Here is a 16,709-nt window from a genome sequence, read left to right as displayed (position 1 = left end):
ATAATCTGCTCACATCCGAGTACCACATGCAGAATGTGTACCACATTCATGGCATTTCATGCTTGACTTGTCTCACATCTGGGAAGGTTTTTGTTTGTTTGTTTGTTTGTTTGTCTGGTTGGTTGGTTGGTGTTTGTTTGTTTGTTTTTATCTTCATTTGTATTCAGAATTCTTTTCAAGTCCGTTGTTTGGAAACAACTGCCAAATTGACAGTACAGCCAAACAAAGCCATTCACAACACCTAGGACATCAAGATCAGTAGAAATGAATGTATTTTCCGAGCTTCGGCTTTCTTGGGGATCAAGATTTGTGACACAGATCTGTCTGCACAGAATTTAAACCCCAAAGATCAAATAATTACGTTTTTGCATTTTATGTACAATTTTCAAAGTATCAACCTATCCATCTGTCTACTCTTAGATAGAATTTGGTGTCACTAGAAGAGCTAACCTTGGCAGAATAACATCAAATATTGTTAATGGAAATTTAGCGATGTCTCCAGAGTAAAGGTATCTGGGACGATCCAATGCTTGGCACAATGCAGAGAAGTGCGCATAATAAACTAAAACGGAACTGTCTTTTTCTTGGGTTTAGTGCACATTCTTTCTGAGAAACTGATAAATTTCATGACAGTGTGGTTGCTAGGATACTCCTGAAAATCTATTACAGTAAGCCCTGTTCTTTAAAGGGTTGGGCAGGGTCTCCATTATTTCAAAATAGCTTGAAAATCATGATACGTGTTGCAGTAGGCTTCATCTAAGTGAATAAAACAGGTGAATGAATGGCCCTTATGAGATAAGAAAAGGTTACTGGAGTCCTAAAAATTAATTTGGTTCTCTCATAATGATAGATCTTAAGGTAGATTTGTGAATAATGTTCGGATTCTCAGTCCCCAAAAGGAAAGGAATAAATTAAAGCTAAAGTAGACACTGCCAGGCCAGGGTGATGGCTCAGTGGGTAAAGATGCTTGCCACCAAATCTGACAACCTGAATTCAGTCTCTGTGACATGCATGATAGCAGGATGAAACCCACTCCCTGAAGTTGTCCCCTGACCTCCACGGGTGCTGCCATCATGGCCCATGAATCACAGTGCACACATCCAAGATGTAAAATTTAAAAGGCTTCATAGAAAGCCCAGACGGGAATTTAGTTGTAAAATGAATGATGGGGGAGGGGCTTATTACTAAAAACAAACATGTCTCAGGGTCATTAACATCAAGAAGGGGAGAAATTGTTAGCGGGATCCTGATTGTATGGACTAACCAACTCTGTCTAGAAATATCCATAGCCTGTATTTGCCATGGCAGGGCTCAGGACTGATTGCATGCCAAGAACAGGAAACCAAAGCATTGATTCCCAGGTCTTTTCCCAGCTTGCTGACTTTTCAAGCATAAACTATACCTATCAGCATGACATTTAAATTTTGTTTCTTGAAAAATAACAGCTTATGTAGGAGGCAAGAGAAGAACATATTAGGAAGCAGGTGACCAGGCCCTGGGAAGATCAAGATGATAAAAATCAAGAAAGGTGAGGGGAAAGGACTGGGCAAGGTGAGTGATAAGACATTTAAGGTTTCCTTTCTTTCTTTCTTCCTTCCTTCCTTTCTTTCTTTCTTTCTTTCTTTATTTATTCATTCCTTCCTTCCTTTCTTCCTGTCTTCCTTTCTTTCTAATTAAAATGTCCTTGAGCCAAATACTAAGTAATTTTTACTCCATTCTAAACCTCCAAGCTGGTCAAGTTTCCTCCCAGACAAATATTTTGTTTCCACTGTCTTGTACAAAGAGTATTCTTGAAATGTCTGCTTCTGGAACCGTTACTTGGGAGCTGATGTTCCAGAAAAATAGTGTCCTGGCTCAGTGGTGACAGATGTGCTCACCCTTTGGGCCACATAGCCAGACCAGAACTGAGGCAATGATCATCCAGACCACACCTCAGCCAAAATAGTTAATTATATAGACCTCCCTCCCTCCCTCCCTCCCCTCTTCCTCTACGTAAGCATATGTCAATACTGCAAAGATGATCACTACGACCTCTTTGTCCCTCTTCCATTGTGACTACATTGAATAAATGTCCTTGATCTTTTCCCCATAGCTTCTCCCTTTACATGGCTTATATGGACGGGAGCTGAGCCTAGCTGGTTAGAACTAAACCTCAGGCCTCAAGATATATCACTGAAAATTCCAGTTGCAATTACTCAACACCAAGCTTGGGCTTCTGAAGAAGTAAAGCTAGGCGTCAACTTTTGACTTAGATATTTTTCTCTTCTCTGGGCCTTTCTAACCTGTTATACACTAGCATGCATTTTTGTTTGCAAATGGTTCCAAAGGCCACATTTTGGTTGTTCAACAGAATTAAAGCAGACAAATGTTCTTGTTTATCAAATTTTCTCCTCATTTGAGATGGAGTGATTAAGCCAAAGAAAGTTAGATTTCCATTCTGCATCCTGGTATTTGATGGAAGAGAGTAAATGTGGATACAGCACAGGTGGGAGCAGGTAGAGTGCTGTGGCCCAGAAAATTTGCCCAGCTGGATCTGCTACATGAAGCTATGTATCCATTGGACCAAGAAATGCCAAGGCACCCTGTGGTGTGCTACAGCTCCCCTGGAAAGAGAACTATCTGGCATCTGCTTTGTCCAGCAAGACCTCCAAGTCCAGTCCCATTTTCCTCAAGAAACCTACATTTCTTTTGTTTGTTTCGAGCTTTTGTTCATTGGTTGGTTTCAAGCTTATTATGTAGCCAAAAAGAACCTCGAACTTCCCACCCTCTTGCCTTGACTGCTGGGATTCCAGGCATTCTGTCAGCACATTCAGCTTACCCAGTGCTCAGGATTGAACAGCAGGACTTAATACATGCTCAGTAAAAACCCTACTAACCAGGCTACAACCCCAGTCCAAGAGTCTGCCTTTGTCCATGAGCATTAAAGGAAAGCTTTCTCTAAGCATCACCCTCATGGAGCAGAGATTGCTGTGTGACCTACAGAATATGAGTGGCCCATAGTCACAACGGTGTGATGTGGAAGTAGACTAGGTGAGGAAGATTCATTGATTGATTTGATTAAAGCACTGCCTATTCTGCCTATTTGCCAAGCATGACTTAACTGCCACCTAGAACAGAGTGACCTGGAGACATAGCTGAGACAATGGGTCATCCCCTTAGCAACCTGTTGACTGACATGTGTGCTCTGTAAAACTTTACTTATATGCCCACCCCACCTTGTGGTTTCAGAGCATAAAATGATGCCAACTGGACCTGGGAGGGAAGCCTCTCAGGAGCTTCCGGACTTTGGTCCACTTTTCTTACACTCTCATTGGTGAGGGAGTGCTTATTCCAGAAAAATAAGAAAAACAGTGTCTAGAAAGGTCCTTGTAATGACACTGTTAACATCCCCTACCCATTATAAGGAGAGAAGGGACGACTATTTAAAGTCCCAGCCATGCACACCACCATGCACACCATTCTGTACCAGGGGTGGAAAGTTTACAAAAGGTGGGATCCCAACAGGCTTTGTGAGACAGACCCCTTGCTGTGGTAGAACATTTAGTTACTTTGGTGTTGCCCAGGCTCTTATAAGTAATACATATGCTCATGCATGCATGCATACACACATGCGAGTGTGCACACACACACACATACACACACACACACACACACACACACAACTCACACACACAGATGAACAGACAGACAGTCAGAAAGATGGAGTAATTTCTTCGGTCAGTCATTGCTCTATCTGGGGGAAATTAAACATTTCTTTACACCTCCCCAGGAGAAGTAACACAATAAATATCTTCTATCCTATGGCTCAAGCTTGGGAATTAGGGGATGGATCAATAACTGAAGGAATGGATATCTGTCTTTGTTTACCATTAATCTTATTCCATAAATCATATTTCTGTTACTGTAACAAATGCCCTAAGTCAGTTCACAAGAGGAATGGTTTGCTTTGCCTCACAGTTTTGGATATCTCAACCCATTACCAGTTTGTATCACCTGTTTGAGGCCTACAGTAGACAATGACTCATGGTGGGAATACAGGGTGGGTGGAGCCTGTTCATTCCATGGTCATTGAGATAGAAGAAGTGAGGAGAGAGGGTCTAAGTTTCTCCTTCCCTGTTGTAGAAATATTTAATCTCAACCGGGGCTTCTACCCCACCTTTGAGTAGTCAGTTCCTGAGTAAAAGACACACAAATCTTTATATTTGATGAGCCTAAATCAGCCCTGGAGCTGGGCAGATATCCACCCTCTGTGCTATTAGATTCTATTTCCCATCATCAATCCCATGTTGCAATTTGCCATGTTCCATCTGGGCACCTCTTAACTCCAACTGGCCTCATGGCCATATTTTAATGACTTACTTACCCCACTGCACCTTTCTCCTCTCTCTCCACCTCCATCCCCCTTCTGGTAGTCTCCTCAGATCACAATCCGCCAGAAACCCCAAATTCTGTCTATGTCTCTTCTTCCCAGCTATTAGCTGTCAACATCTTTATTATAACCAACAGTTTTAAATTAAGGAGCAAGGTTACATTGTGGGGATTCTCTCTTCCTGGGAGGAAGCAGGCCCTGCAGGGGGGAGGGCTGGTGAGGGGAAGGTACAAGTGTTTATCATTACAATTCGTAGCATAAGACCAGACCTCAGCACTTCCCTTTCCCGTCATGCTCTACTTCATAAAGAGTCCAGCACATTGCCACCCTGTTGTAGACAGGGGCACTGCCTCCAGTACATGAACCTTTATGGACTAATATGTCAGTGGCAATACATGTAGCTCTCACAGATTGATTGACTGACTGACTGGAGCTTTGAGACTAGAACGCAATGCACAGACCAGGCCTTGAACTTGTCACAGTTGCCCTGTTTCTGATTCCCAACTGTACCAGGAATGCAGCCACCATGTCTGGCTAGTTTGGGAGACTCGAACTGAGATATTTGCTAATCTATGAAGTTAAATTAAATTATTGGCCTCTTACATCCACGTCTCATGTGAAAGGCATTTTAGCAGAAAGTTCTTCAAGGAATATCCTACACTGTTCTCCCCTCAGTTCAGGGAAAGGATAGGGAAGTTCATAAGCATCTATCTTCCTTATGCATATTTGTCAATATGCCATTTTATTGTAAAAACTGAATTACATCTTGGTAATAAATAATTTCAAAACAGTTTAAATGTGAAAGTTCTTCTGTATTCTGGTTATTCATAGATGGGAAGTTGTGGATTATGCAACCAAATGACAATGTATGCACCCAAGGTCAAATTTATAACCAGCATAAATGTACAGTTGTATTCAAGTCTTCAAATAGTTTTCCATGGGCCTGTGTTTTTTTAACCAGTGTACCTTACCTTACTCACTTGAACAAATAAGTTCTTATCAACAAGAATGGACTGATTCATAAAAGGTCTATCTACATTTGCATAATGTAATCTAAGATTGATTAAATAAGCTAGCAAAATCAATAATAATCACAAACCAATAAAAATGAAAATCAGTTCTTTGGCACATTTAAAAATCAAGGTTGTTTTTCACAACCTATGATTCCTCTGCACTGAAGTAACTGTAATAATAGTAATAATTATAGTATGTATAATGTATATTATATATGTAATAGTAATAATCATAGCCAAAACCTGCTTCCCGTAAATGATTTTTTTAATATTTAACTCCACCTTCAAAGGCTGTGGCCATTTATCCCATGAGTCCTAGTGTCTGGAGACATCCCTGGGCCTAGAGAGAAGCAGGAAAGAGCTCCGTGCATAGTTCTGGGCAGTTATAAATGGTAAAAGCAGTGGACAAAATCGGGGTGATGACAGTAAGCCGGGAAGCAACAGCTCGCGGCTCCAGAAGGCTTACTGTCGCCCCCACTGGGACCACTCTACCCTTTGATGGCACAATCCTGCCATGGGTTAAAACCTCTATCCCCTTGACACACTGAGGTGTTTAAACTTGGTTGTCGCCTTAGTGTCACCATGGAAACGAAGCCCTGGTTTTATTCTGGGAAAGGGGTTTCCAGATTAGGTTAATGAAGTGGAAAAATGTGGCCTAGATTATGGCTGCACCATTCCAAGGGCTGGGAGAGCAGGCTTCCTCCCTATGGATGCGAACTGTGCCCTAAGCTGTTACTGCTGTCGCACAGTGAGTAGAGATGCTGGGATCTGAACCCTCCCCTTTCATCAACGGTGAAGACTACTGATCCGTAAAGACCAGGATCTCAATTCAAGATCTGGTTACAGACCACAGTTCTGCTTTCAAACTACTGAGATATTTTTACTAGTGACACTCAGGTTTACCTCTCTTATAGAAATTCCTTAATTCAGGTAAAAAAAAAAATCAACAAGGGTGAAAGGCAAGGCCCTGGCATTGGGTTTTATTTCTCCCCTTCAGAATTGAATTCTTCAGTAATACTGACACTACAGAGATTACACCTGGGGTCAAAACTCTCAATTTTCTGTCCTAACCACAAAGGGCGGTAGTGGGTACAGGAGGTCAAAATAAGATCAGCCAAAGGCCGCTGGGAAACACTGAGAGAGAGGATGCCACACTCACATTCAGATCTCACTTCATTTGATCATGTGTTTTCAGAATGGATAAGTTTGCTGCTAACTGTTGATTACATTTGAAATTCATCAAGGTACAAATTAGCCTTATTAAAATTACTTCCATTGCCCCCTATGCTTAACATTTAATGATTTGTTCAATAATTTACCTACATTATGATTTTTTAAAGTCCAAATCACTGGAAGTGATTCTCCCAATTCCTCAGTGATTGGAATTTCTGGCTTTTAATGATCTAACAAAGAATATTAAGTACCTACCACTTATCAAACACTGTCCTGTGTACAGAATATATTCGTGAACGGTGTAGCCCTGAGTCTTCGTATTTCCATTGCTGTGAAGAGACACCATGACCAGGGCAACTCTTATTAAGGACAGCATTTAACTGGGGCTGGCTTACAGGTTCTGAGGTTCAGTCCATCATCACCGTGGTGGGAAGCATGGCAGCGTCCAGACAAGCATGGTGGTGGAGGAGCTGAGAGGTCTACATCTCGTTCCGAAGGCAAACAGGAGAAGACTGGCTTCCAGGCAGCTAGGAGAAGGGTGTCAAAGCTCACTCCCACAGTGATACTTACTCCAACAAGGCAACACCTCCTAATAGTGCCATTGCCTGGGCCAAGCATATTCAAGCCACCACACCCTGATATGTTAATTGGGGGTTGATTTGAGTGGGTTTTTGAAACACATCTCTAGACATGTCATGAAGGCATTTCCAGAAATGTTAAGGGATAAGGAAGAACTCTATTGAATGTGGGTAGCACCATGCCTTGGGCTGAAGTCAAAGACTAGAGGAGAATAGAAGTTGAGTCCCAATATTTACTTCTCTCTGCTTCTTGACTGCGAATGCATGGGATCATCCACCTCACCTTCCTGCCTCCATGTCCTCTCTACCATAATGATCTGGATCTCTCTACACTGTAGTCTCAGCAAATCCTTCCTCCCTTAAGTTGCTTCTTGATAGACCTTTGATCACAGGCAACAAGAAAAAATACTAATGTGTCAGGGAATCAGACAATAGAAAATAAATCTGTAAGATCAAAGTGGCACATGAGGCCTGGGATTGTGTCTGGGAGGGCTTTCCTGGCGTGCATAGGTCAATCCCAAGGACTCAGAGAACAGGACACCTGCAGTTCTATCATTTGACAAGTAGAAGCAGTAGGATCATAGGTTCCAGGTCATCTTTGACTAAGTAGCAAGCTTGAGTTGAACCTAGGCTAAAACACACACACACACACACACACACACACACACACACACACAAATACACTCACATAGATGAACATATACAATACACATTCAGGCAAGCACACATATTTGCATATGAACACACTCACACTCATACACACAAGCACATACACATACACGAACACACAAATACACACACACATACACACGCAGATGAACATATACACAGACAGACACACACATTCACATATATGAACACACACACACACACACACACAGTGATCCTGGGGGAAAAATTCTGATTTTAAATCCTGTAAAACGTTTGCTTTCTGCCATTTCTTCATCTAAGAAAGAGAATTTTTAAAGTTCTAATTTTTACTAAATTAAGCCCAAATAGGCAGTTCGTACAAATATCTCTATTTAACACATTAAAATCGTTAGATAATCAAGTCCTAGTATATCTTTCAAAGCAGATTTGTTCATTAATATTACAGAATTGCAAAGGAACTTCAACGCACAGTTTGGTCATCCTCATGAACTAGTCTAATGACAGCTGTACTGACGGGCAATTGACAAAATGTGTGCATTGAATGTGTGTGGGATTTGGTGCATACACGCTGTGAACTTCTCAGGTTAATGACTATTTCCATTGCCTGACAGAGATGTTCTTTCAATGTCTGTTTTACGTATATGGGTGTTTTCCCTGCATGTACATCTGTGCACCATGTACCTGCAGTACCCACAAAGGCCAGAAGAGGACGACATATCCCCTGGAACTAGAGTTAGAGCCGCTTGTGAGCTGACCCAGCTCCTCTGGAAGAGCCAGTGAGCCATCCGGCCAGCCCCTAGTCACTGTGTGATAACTGCGAAGGTCTGTTCTCCCTGGCGACTTCAAGCGCACAGTACATGATTCCTAGCATTTGCAATGTGAGCACGTACTGCTCCAGGATTTTCTCATCTTGACACCTTGGGCAAGCCCCTCCCCCAGTTCCCGCCTAGAGGCCCTTCGAGCACTTCTGGGCACTTGTGTAGATGCCTATCAACGAAACTGAAAGGAGTAATTTCATACTTGGCAACAAACTGCACATGCCAGAATTGTTCAGCATTTGACAGTTCTACAAACAGAGCCGAGAACATAAATGAAAGAACAAAGTCAAGAGAGAAGAAAAAAAAACTTGGCAATCTGTTACATGGAAGGCATCCATACATTTGAAAACAATTATTAAACATCTGACGGTTTTTTTTTTTTTTTTGAGAAGACATCGCGTCCTAGAGAATGGAAGGATGGCCCAGTGGTTAAGGGGTCACAGCTCTTGCAGTGGACAATAGCTTGTCCCTGAGCACTTGTATTAGACAAACCATCTGTCGCTCCAGCTCCTGGGGGATCTCACACCTCTGGCTTCCTCTGGCACCTGCATTCACATGAGCCCACACACAGACGAGTACACACACATCATGTTTTTAAACAAATATTACAGCCCAGAGGAACCAACCACTTCAGCTGAAAAACCGACAACATAAAAGGAGAGAGGAAGAGTGAGCCTCCCTTGTTCTTGGTCTTTCTGTTTTTCCTGTCCCCCAGTGACCCAGCACACCATAAAGAAAGGCAGCATGGGTAGGAAGTGGGACAGTCCTTGCTTAGCATCCTGAGAAGGTGCGGACAGAAACAACCGAGTTAAGTTTGGTGTCTTTTCCACTGTTCCCGTGAGCATCCAAACACCTAGGCACATATGAGCTCTGAAATACAAATTGTAAGTTTGGTGAGTTTGCATATGAATGGAAGGCTTATATTTGCATCTAAATGAACACTGCAGGATGTAAAAATAAATGTTAAGGTGCATGCTAATATTTATTTATTTTTATTTAAAACTTTAAGTAGCACACACACACACACACACACACACACACACACACACACACACACACACAGTGTCAGGAGAAAAGGGGGAAGCTTTCTGTTGCAGTGCCCACTGCTAAAGGCACCTTCTGCTCTGACCTGAAAACAGCAGGCCTTGAATTTTCATTTTGCTCTGAGCCATGTAAATTATGTAACTGGTTTTAGTTTTAAGCATTATGTGCTAATATATGTAAAATCACTGGGATCATGCCGGGCATATAGCAAGTGCTTTCTGAGCATTCGTTTTTACCATTATTATCATGACTAACGTATTTAGAAAGGCAAGACACATCTGCACAGGGTCTCCAAAGACATTAGTTACAACAACAACAAATGCTAAGAGATGGTTTATGTGATTATTTCCTACATATGTGTACTTCATGAATGGATCCAATACGCCCTTTATGTAAACCCAAGCTTTTGCCCATTTCCTAAATAAAAAAATGTAATATTAATCTGACAACTTTGCTTATTAATTTCTGGAAAATTGAGGGGGAAAATACCAGTAATTTACAGCACAAATACAGAATAGCTCAAGTCTATAGCAAATGGGGATTTGACCTGCTTAACAATTTTGGAGTCCTGAATAACTGAGGGACTCTCCTCTAAATACATTGGAAACCTCCAGCAGATGATTGCCGTGGTTTATTCTAATGGACAAAAGTCCATTCACGCAAAATCCATCAAATAGCCATGGAGAGGCACAGGGCACGCAAGGGAACAACAAAAAGGAGCACGCCATGATGTCCCATTCAAAGTGGATGAGCCTCTCAACACTGTCTGAGGGGAAGACGCCAGTGACTCAAGACTACTGATGACTCCACACGAAGGAAATGTCCAGGAACGGCAGACCCATGGGTGCCAAACAGCTTAGTTAGTGGTTGCTCAAGACAGAGAGCAAGGGAGCATGGGACAGACAGCGGATAAGCATGGCTTGTAGCTGAACCAACTTAAGCTCTGCCCCCACTAGCTTACAAGTGAGTGAGACTCAGACTGGGGTTCAATTACAGGGGGTAACCCCTTATCTGCTTCTCTAACTGCTGGCCTGGCTACTTCTCCAGCAGTGTTCCAAACACTTGCCATTTCTCCTGGCCATGTCCTCATGGTCCATCCCCTGTCCTGGAGGCTTCCTCCTCCTCTACAGACCTTTCCCCTTCTCCTCCCTACCTCACCAGGTAACTCTATTCCCTCCAGCAATGGGCTGTAGTCATTTTTCACTCAAACAATAGTTTTAAATTAAGGAGCACAGTTTGCACAACGAAAGCTGGTATAGGTGAGAATTCACCCCTCTTGAGGCAACTAGACCTCGGGATACAGACTTTAGCATTACAAGTCCCAGCAACACACCAAACCTCAACGCGTGAGTTCCTTTGAACAGAGCTTTGAAATGCCAGACAGGCTGGGGAGGTGACTCAGCAGACCACGCATGCCCAGGTAATGAGAAGCCTGCGGAAAGATGGGAAGAGAGGACCAACTCCACAAAGGTTGCCCTCTGCCCTCCAGACGCAGACTGTGGCACCAATGCACAGATGGCATGATAAAAATAGTAAGTAAATATTTTTCAGATGTCCCATCACTGATTTTGGTGAGGGTAGCGTAACTCTGTGAACTAAAATCTACAGAATTGTATATTGGAAGTGGGTGAGCCGAACTCTATGTGAATATCTCAGTAATTATATTTTATTTATTTTATGTTTCTTTTTTTTCCTCTGAGCATTTCACACATGTATATAATGAATTTTTAGCTGTTTTTTCTCTCTTCTTGTTACTTCTCATATCAGCCCTCCCTTTCTTACCAAAGTCCCCCTCGTTCCGTCTCTGTGGGTGTGAGCTGGTGAGTTTGGTTAAGGTTGCCTGCAGGAGCATGGAAGGGAGCTGCTTACTGGTGCAGAGGTCACGCTGCTGAGGAAATGTCAACCCCTCTCCCAGTCACAATTATCATCAGTCACGGAGGGGGCTCACAAGACCTTCTCCTAGTCTTACTTAGATGTCGTGAGGCCCAGTTTCATGTAGGTCATGTGGAGATATTACAGCCAAAATTAGGTAATTTTACAAACAAAATAAAAGTGGTTTTGAACAATGACAACAAAAAAAGTCTGTATTATTTTAAACAACCTTACAGACCAGGTATGGTCACTGTGATATTTTCCAACCAAAAGTATTAGCAAACAATGTGTTAATCTCAAAATAAATTTTAAAATTTCAAGGAAATCCTCAAATAAGCTTTCCTGTTTTCTGAGCTGTTTATAAGATGTCCTCGAATTGTTAGATATTTTCCCAATTGATTTTTCTATCATAAACATTAAGGATGTCTCATATGACCCCTTGGGTGAGATGGGATTTTTACCTTTCACCTCATTTACAGAATGGAGAGCATTTCAGAGGACTCAGATCATGAGATCAGTGCCAATTCAAGGAGAGTCTGGTGCAGTTTGGCTGTGTACTGCACAGGAAAATGGTAAAGGGTGTGGCTGTGCGTGTTGAGTCTACAATTGTACTGTCAGCTATTGTCTTTTGGAAATAATACAAGGATCAAGGTTATCGATGTTTGTAAAAAAAACACATGAACAAAAGAAACAGCGTATTTCTTCAATGGGAACAATGAAGTAATGTGCAAGAAGACAGGAAGAGGGATGGTCCTGAGTACACTGGTTAAGAAAACAAGGCATTTAAATCCCCATATGCATTTCCAGAAATTATGACAAACCCACGTGGCATAGCAAAGATGGAACACCATACACACACTCACACTCACACACTCACACTCACACACACACTCACACACACACTCACACTCACACACTCACACTCACACACACACTCACACACATACACACACATACACACTCACACACACTCACACACACTCACACTCACACACACTCACACTCACACACTCACACACACATACACACATACTCACACACACTCACACTCACACACACACTCACACACACTCACACACATACACACACTCACACACACACGCACACATACACACTCACACAAACATACACACAAACACACACATACACACACACACTCTCTCACACACACATACACACACACCACACACACTCACACATACACATACACACACACTCACACACACACACTCACACACACACACACACACGTGCGTCTGTGTGCACACAAAATCACACAAGCATATACACAAACAGGCGCAAAACCACAAGACCTTATTAACAAAATATAATATTTTACCTATATAGTTTAAGAGTGTGGCATTAATATATTTAACAAAGAGAACATTTTCAGGATTGTGACAGAGCCTGTTTTGGAGGGAGAAATTCAGCCCCCTCCCCCTCTCATGAGTGAGGGTGGGGGCTCTGTGTGAGAGAGCTAGAAAATGGATGGATGATAGCCAACAGGCTTTGGCCAGGTTCTGACTGCAGCTGAAAAATGTGCTGGAGTGGGACTGTGGCAACCTAGGTTGTTACAAGGCTGAGATCCTCTGCCTTACACTGCCACCCCTGTCCTATGATGCAGCTGCTTCTAGCTGCAACTCCGGCAAGGTTCTAGGATGGTTGGGCCCTGTCTCAGTTAGGATTTTACTGCTGAGAACAGACACATGGCCACGGCAACTCATAAAGGACAACATTTAATTGGGGTTGCCTTACGGGTTCAGAGGTTCACTGCTTCATCATCAAGGCAGGAACATGGCAGCATCCAGGCAGGCATGGTGCAGGAGGAGCTGAGAGTTCTACATCTTCATCTGAAAGCAGCTAGAATTCTGACTTCCAGGAAGCTAGGATGAGGATCTTAAAGCCCATGCCCACAGTGACACACGTACTCCAACAGGGCTACAACTACTCCAACAGGGCCACACCTAATGGTGCCACTCCATAGGCAGAGCTTATACAAACTAACACAGACCCCTTATGTAAAACAGGGCAGTGTTTGCATGGAACCTGTGGTCACCTTCCCATGACCCAGAAGTACAGCTGACTCTGTGTCCCCAGTTCCATAATCATATATGCAGCCAACCCGAGATTAAAACCTGCATCTGCACCAAGTATGTGTGGACTTTCTTCTATCATTCTCTAAATAATACAGTGTAACAACTACCTCTGGAACATTTACATGGCATTAGGCACTGTTAAGTTGTGTAGAATAAGTAAGTACATGGGAGCTTATACTCAACATACTAATGCCAAATAGATAGCCCAAATCAAACCCAGACTCAGTTTAGGCTATAACTCTACAGGAAAGAATGTGGCCTGTTTAGATTCTGTCTGTCCCAAACCCACCCTTTTATACTCTGCTCTGTGATGTGACTGATGACTGAGAATTTGACAAAAACAGACCTACCCAGGACCCTACATAGGTCTCTCTGTCTCTGTCTCTCCCTCTCTTCCTCCTTCCTTCTCTCTCCCTCCCTCTTACTCCCTCCCTCCCTCTTCTCCTCTCCCTCTCTTCCCTCCTTCCTCTCCTCTAAATAAGCCTTTCTCTTTCCTTTTTGGAGTGGAACACTGGTAGCAGTTCCTATTCCGAGTACATTAAGATTAAGCGAGTAGAATGCAGAACATCTGTCTCTATGATGGGTCTCTAGAGAAACAGCCAGTGGAGTGAACAAATACCACAAAGATTTACTAGACTGGCTTACACCGCAGGGACTGGGAAGTCCAATAACAGCTGTTTGTATGTTAAGGAGCCTTGGCCCATGAGGTTGGATACCTCAGAGCTCCCAATCTGGTGATGAAGCATGGAGGATTCCTGAAGAGCTATGGATCCTGAATCTACACTGGAAAGCCAAGGAATCTGAGTCCCTGGGTCAGCAAAATAAATAAACAAAAAAACAAACAAACAATAAAAAATCTGCAGCAGCAGCAGCAGCAGCAGCAGCACCCACCTGCAAGGAGTATCAACCGAATACTAAAACAGGAATTTCTAAAATGGGCAGGCAAAAACTAGCACTGCTCCTCCTTAGACCTCTTTAGATCTGGGCTGCCCCTAAAAGGTGTGTGGCCCACTCAATCCTGTTAATCTTGGAAATGCCCCCCACAGACCCATACAGAGCCATGTCTGCTAGTTGTCTGCAGAACCAATCAAGTTGAAAATCAAAATGAAGCATCAAAAACACAATACAATTTTGCAATAAATAATGAATGCATTTTACAGTGTCTTGTGCAAAAAGTCGAACCCTAAGAAGTTATTCAGCAGCTGGATGGTGGCAGTGGTTTAATCCCAGCACTTGGGAAGCAGAAGCAGGCAGCTCTCTGAGCTCAAGGCCAGCCTAGTTCTAGGACAGTCAGGGCTGCACAGAGAAACCATGTCTTGAAAAACAAACCAGCAGACAAAAATAATTAAGCAGATAATTTGTGTTTTATGTGGAAGACCGAATCCTGATGTGGCAGTACTTCTTCAGTTACCCCCTCCCCCCATTCTACCTCCCAGCTTGTGACAGCCATTGCTGAACCTTTGTAAGGTGCACGATCATGTATAACAAATGTTTGTGAAGACATTTGCTACATAATGCAGGACAGCATAAGGTACACTTTTTAAAAAATGCCCCGGGGTTGGGGATTTAGCTCAGTGGTAGAACGCTTGCCTAGCAAGCGCAAGGCCCTGGGTTCGGTCCCCAGCTCCGGGGAAAAAATAAAAAAAAAAGAAAAAATGCCCCTTCAGTTGATACCTGGATTCAACATATGAGGTGAAGCTTTACAAGGTAAGATGGTAGGGACTTATCTATCTCCTTGTATGTCCTTTGGGGACTGTGCGGGCTAGTTTTATGTCAAATTAACACAAGAATTATCTGAAAGGAGAGAACTGCAATTGAGAAAATGCTTCTGTGTAAAATGAGGCTCTAGGGTATTTTTTAAATTACTGATTGAAGGATACGTAAGAAAGTTGAAAATAAAAATATATAAAGCAGACTGAATGTTCTCACATAATCCTACTACCTCAGCTCACAAAGCCACTGTTATCAATGCAATGCGACTTCATTAACTGAGTATCTACTAGTTTGCAAAGACACTTGTACATTTTACATAAGCCATATTTGGTAACCTTGCCCTAGTAATCTAGTGTTTCCTTTCAGAGAGTACTAGGAAATGTTGAAATGTCACAATCCATTAAATAAATGAGCCCTGTATGGACAGGACATTTGGGTTAGTTTTCAGGATTAAAGAGTAAATATGCCGTGCACTGTGACTGTATGTGTCAGGTTACTCCCGGAAAGCTGTTTCCTAGAAATGTAGCAGGACAAAGGATTCACAGAGCTTCCGTCAGCCATGGAAAACTGTCCTTGGAAAGGCTGAAGGGATTTCACCCCAACTGCAGCATGCGCCTGAGACTCTATCTCAGTGCGAATCAACTTGGGATCTTCTGATCAGTCATGAAGCTTGGAGCTGGGATCCAAAAGGAGTAAGATCTGAAACTCATCTACCAAGAGGCACAGCCATTAGAAACTTGAGCCCTTTTCTGGAAAATCCTCACAAGGCTGCAGACTTTGTGACAAGTTCCAACAGCACTAATCCTATCAGTTGTCTTCTCTGCTTCTTTACTAGTATCTAACTATTGCAGAACAAAACCCACACAACACTCAGCCTTCCCTGAAGACGTATCAGCATCTGCTGGAGATTCCTGGAAAACACATCACCCATGTTCCCACACAGAGTCCAGTCCTCCAGTTTCTTATGTTAGAAAGCACCCTTGCTAGGGACTGGTGGAATACACTTGTAGCACATTTGCTCAGCTCTTGTGAGGCCCTGGTTTGATCTGCACTATGGCCAACAAACCAACCTAACCAAATAGGCTCACTTTAAGGTCAGTTCACATGCTTCTTGCTAGAAAATGTCCTCATGCCACCCAAGAATTATCAACAGCTATGCCTCTGAGTTCCCCCAGAACCACTGACCTGGTTTCAGCATTTTCCCAGCAAGCTAAGGCTGCAAGCCTCAGAGAATGCATACTTCTATCTTTTCTGGACCAGAACACATTGAAAACGTGGTAGAACAGATAAACCTTTCGGAGTAAGTCAGACTAAAAGCTCAATCACCACCTCTACCACCACCATCCCGACCACCACGTGTCTAGGTAGCTCAAGCTAACCTG

The sequence above is a fragment of the Rattus norvegicus genome, chromosome 2 (genome assembly GCF_021556685.1).
Source record: "Rattus norvegicus strain SHRSP/BbbUtx chromosome 2, alternate assembly SHRSP_T2T, whole genome shotgun sequence".
Classification (NCBI taxonomy): Eukaryota; Metazoa; Chordata; class Mammalia; order Rodentia; family Muridae; genus Rattus; species Rattus norvegicus.
The sequence above is the reverse complement of the archived record's forward strand: the minus strand, read 5'-3'. Positions refer to the sequence as shown.